Consider the following 4,600-nt stretch of genomic DNA (forward strand, 5'->3'; position numbering starts at 1 on the left):
TCCATCTTGTTTCGGCGAGGCGTGGGGAGCTGCTCTGAGGTCCCACCTTGGCCCCCTCACTGACATTTTCAGGATGGGGCTGTGCTGGCCAGTCCCACCCCTGGGTGGCGTGCTGGTCCCACGGGAGGCGCAGGATCGCTACCCACGCAGGGCACATCTGTCCTCCCTCGTCAGCCCACCGAAGACACATTTTGCTCCCTCTGGCTCAGGAAGCCCAGGACGGGGGACCAGGGCGCCGACTACACGTGAGGCCCAGGGAGGGTGACCCGCACTGACTGTGCCACCCTGAAGGAAGCACGCAGCCCCGTGCAGGAAATAGGCTCAGAGGGGACCGAGGGCCACTGTCACACAGGGAGAGGAGCCCCGTCAGAGGCCGCCAGGAGGCCCACCGCTTCCCTAAATGTCACCGCCTTTACCCCCCACCGCCACCCCCGCTCTGCTGGGGTCTTCTGTGGGCAGCCCAGCTCCGGGACCTGCATGTGTCCCCCTCCCGGGCCAGGCTCAGCTTCCTCCCGCTCGGCCTCCCCCTTGCAGTGGGCCCCTGTCCTACGGGGGCCAGCAGGGCCGAAAGCAGAGCCCCCTGCCCCCCGAGGTGCTGGCAGCGGTAACCCTCCACGCTCGGGCCTCCCTCAGGCAGCAGGGGAGGCAGGCACAACCATTCCGGGCCTCCCGCTAATCCCGAAGGGCGCGGAGGGCCCCCGCCCCCAGCTGACATTTGCCGGCTGCCTGCCGCTGACCCCGCTTGCCGTGATATTTAGACAGGGCTTATCCACGCTTTCTTATTTCTGATGACTCTGGGGCCCAGGATGAGCTCGGCTGACATGAGCTGGCCCGCCTTGATCTCCAGCTTGTTTTTTAATAAACTCGTCCTGGCTGAGCCAGCTCCCTCCGGCCACCGGCCGCGGCCCCCACCCGGGGCCAGACCAAGAGCTCACGCAGGGTCTCCTGTGGACGCCAGACAGGGCCTCGGCTCCCACCCCAGCGGCGGGTCCTATGGAGCTAGCAAAGCCGAGGCTCGTGCTCTGGGAAAGGGCAAGGCGGGAAGCAGGGGCAGGCTGCATGCGTCCACCTGCGTGTTCACTGGGTCACCCTATAAGCATTGCCCAGGGTGCTCTTTGAAAACAGCAGGGTCCCTGCCTTGAGGGTCTTGTAGTTGGAGAGAACCTTCCAGCACTCTCTCTGGATGTCTTTGTGGGCACCCCCGTCCCATGTCCCAGCCCGGCACAGTGGGCTCCGGGTGTCTGTTAAATAAGGGAAGAGAGAGGTTCAGGGGGCAATGGGCGGCAGGTGCTGCCCGCCATCCCCCCTCCGTCCCCCCCAGGCCCCCCCCCCCCCCCCCCCCCCCCCGCCCCCCGCCCACTCTCCCCCCCCGAGCCCCCGCCCCCCCCCCCCCCCCGGCGCCCACCGTCCACTCTCCGTCCCCCCGAGTCACTGACCCCCATCCCTCCCCCCGCGCCCACCGTCCACTCTCTGTTCCCTGTGAATCTGGAGACTAAGGACCTCATGTGGGGGCAATCCTGCAGTATTTGTCCCTCTGTGTCTGGCCTGTCTCACTCAGCATCACGTCCCCCAGGTCCACCCACACTGTGGCAGGAGTCAGCGTGTCCCTCCGTGTTCAGGCTGAGTGACGGTCCGGTGTGTGGACGGACCACGTTTATGCACTTGTCTGTCGGCAACGCTTGGGCTGCTTCCCTGCGTCAGCGGCTGTGAACGTAGGTGTGCAAGCCTCCACTCGCGTCCCTGCTGCACGCAGTCGGGGTGAATACCCAGTGGTGGGATCCCACGGTAGCTCTGTGTTTGTTTGAGGCCCCTGCGCGCCGTGCCCCCCGTGGCTGCACCAGTTTGCACTCCCACCAATGGTGCAGGAGGGTTTTAATTTCACCACATCTGCATTATTTGTTTTTCACTTGAATTACAGACACAACAGGTTGTCCTTTGGGCACATCTGCGCGCACGCACACACACGCACATATGCGGAAACCCAGGTTCCCCCAGGGCCCGGACCTCCCAGTGCCCGAGCGTGCAGGGCGAGTGGATCTCAAGCTTTATTCGGAGCCTGGCGCCCACCCCGCAGCCGCCCCCCACACACCGTCATAGCCTGCAGCGCCTGAGCGCCACGTCCTCCCCAACAGCCCATGTAACGAACTTTGTGTCTTGCCCAAGTGATGGGCATGAGGTGGGACGTGCTGGACAGTCCTTTCAGAGCTCCCTGGTCACGTCCACCTCTTGCAAGAGCGGTACCTCTGTCTCCCTCTTCCCTGCAGGTGCTCATGCCTTCCGCATGGAGGTGGGGAGACAGAGGACCTCCGCGTATGCTGCGGACACCGTTCCTCTTCTGCAAGAACGTGTCCCTGGAACCCGGGCCATCTGTTTCTCTGTGGTCATGCGGTTGGCCTTTCTCGCCGCGGTCTTGGCCGCCTGGGCCTTGTCTAGGAGTCCCACCCCGAAGGGAGCAGCCCCCCCTCCAGGGAAACGCAGCCTTCCCCCCTCCACTGCGGCCCTGGGGACCCCGTGTTCCCGAATTCACCATCACTGTGCGATTTTGCATTTGGATAAGAAGAGCACAGACCCAGGCTACTGCCTCTGTTACAAAGTGCAGGCAGGAGCCTTGGCAGGATCTTCCGGATTGGCGCGAGCAGTCTCCAGTCCCCATGGACGTGGCGGGGGCTGTCACGGGGGCATGACCTCCTGGGGCGGATGCTGAGGTTTTGATGTTTATCAAAAGGGTCAGGGGTTACAAAAGGCAGGGAAACTCCGTCAGGGTGACAAGTGTTGAGAAACACCAGGCGCGCCCCTCAAGATGGAGCAGACGGGGGCTTGTGCCCCTCTCTCTGTGGGGGGGGCAGCCATTCCCGCCCCCTCCGTAACGTGAGAAGCTTGACTCTGTCCAGACCGCCTGGGGCTGCACCGGGGAGCCCCAGAGCCCAGACTGTCTGGGGGCCCGTCTGGGGGGCCAGAGAATAAGCTGCAGAAACTCAATCCACCTTCGCAGGCACCCACGGAAGTGAGGGATTAGGGACGGAGCTGGGGGCCTGCAGGGTCGGATCTCACAGGCTCCAGGCGGGGGGGGGACATGGGAACTCCAAAGGACCTCCTCTGGCAGGAGGACCCCTGCCACGCCTGCCCCACCATCACCTGGGTCAGGGGGGACCCGTCTCCCCACAACCTGGATCTGCCCTTCCTCTGTGCCCAGCATCCTGGTCCCCCTTCCCTGGCCTCGCCTGCGACCAGATGGGGATCCCTGTGGCTGGAACTCATGCCCCCGACCCGATCCACCTCCTTTGGCCTGGGTGTCTTTCTCCTCCATGTCCCCACAGGTGTTTGGGGTGCTGTGGTCTGTGCGGCACATACCACCGACCCCCAAGATGTGTCTGGAGGTCTCTCACCTCTGGCCAGCCGCTCCACCCTCTCTCCCTGCCCAGCGTCCAATGACACTGTGCCCCAGTGATCTCCCCGAAGTTCACTGCCCCGGTCACACTCTCACTCAAGCGCTGCCCGTGGCTCCCGGGGCCTGTCGGTGACAGCATGACCTCATTGTCATGCAGGCCCAGGGTGCCCACTGGCGCCCCTTTCTGGAACTCCCCTTTCCCTCTGCCTGCACCCCTCCATCCTCAGATCCCAGAGGAGGGGCCTCCCTGGGCCCCATGAACAAAATCCCCACATATTTTTGGACATCAATAAGAATGGACATCGACCCCCACCTGCTCCCGATGCCCCAGGGGAGCTTGTTTTCTAAGGGGCACCTGACCCTGCTGCTGGGGGTGTCTGTGGGTGCCACCAAGAGCACGAGCTCCCCACTGGTCCTTCTCCAAATTACAAACCACCCAGCAAAATCCCACCTGAACGTGTCCCCCAGCAGCAGCCACTGCGAAGGGGGCCAGAAAGGCAGAAGATCGCAACCCACCTGAGTGCCCTGGGGGGGCTGCTCACAGAGGGGGTCACGCTGGAGGGGCTCCGTGGGGAGCCGGCTGCAGACAGTGCTGTTGGAGGCCGCCCGGGGCCACTCGGCGGGCACTGCTCTTTGTGATCAGCTCCTAAAATAGATGAGCATTGATGATGCTTTGTGCACGCAGGTGTGCACACACACTCACACGCCTGATGCCCTCGGCACAGGCTGTGGGGCAGGGCCCCCTCCACCAGGAGCCTGGCTCTGGATTTGTGAGCGTGTGCATGGACATCCACAACACAGAGCAGAAAGGGTACCTGCAAAGAGGCTCCAGAGCCGGCCTGTCTGCCGAGGGAGGGGCTGCCTTCTGCTTTACTCTCCTTTATCCTGTCTGGTCAGCATGCCCTGAGGGCAGGGGAGGGCTAAGCTGGGGTCAAGGCTGTCCCTCTCGGCCACACTCGGCAGAGCCAGCAGCCCCTCTTCAGGAGCCCAGGTGGGTGCTGGACACACAGGCCCACCCTGGGGCGCACAGAGACACGTGCCCAGGGGGCCTTTCCTCCATCCCTGTGGGCTGAACGCCGTGGTCGCCAGGGTGCAGAGCCAAGGGGGCAGCCCCCGGGGACCCTTGTCTCCCAGCCTAGACCATCCCTCCCAGACAGTGGAGGGGTGCCTGGGGCAGAGGGCCCTGGTCACACGGCCCAGGCCAGCCCAGGG

Source organism: Callorhinus ursinus, unplaced genomic scaffold (genome assembly GCF_003265705.2).
Source record: "Callorhinus ursinus isolate GAN/ISIS: 27379988/994484 unplaced genomic scaffold, GSC_fseal_2.0 scaffold51, whole genome shotgun sequence".
Lineage (NCBI taxonomy): Eukaryota > Metazoa > Chordata > Mammalia > Carnivora > Otariidae > Callorhinus > Callorhinus ursinus.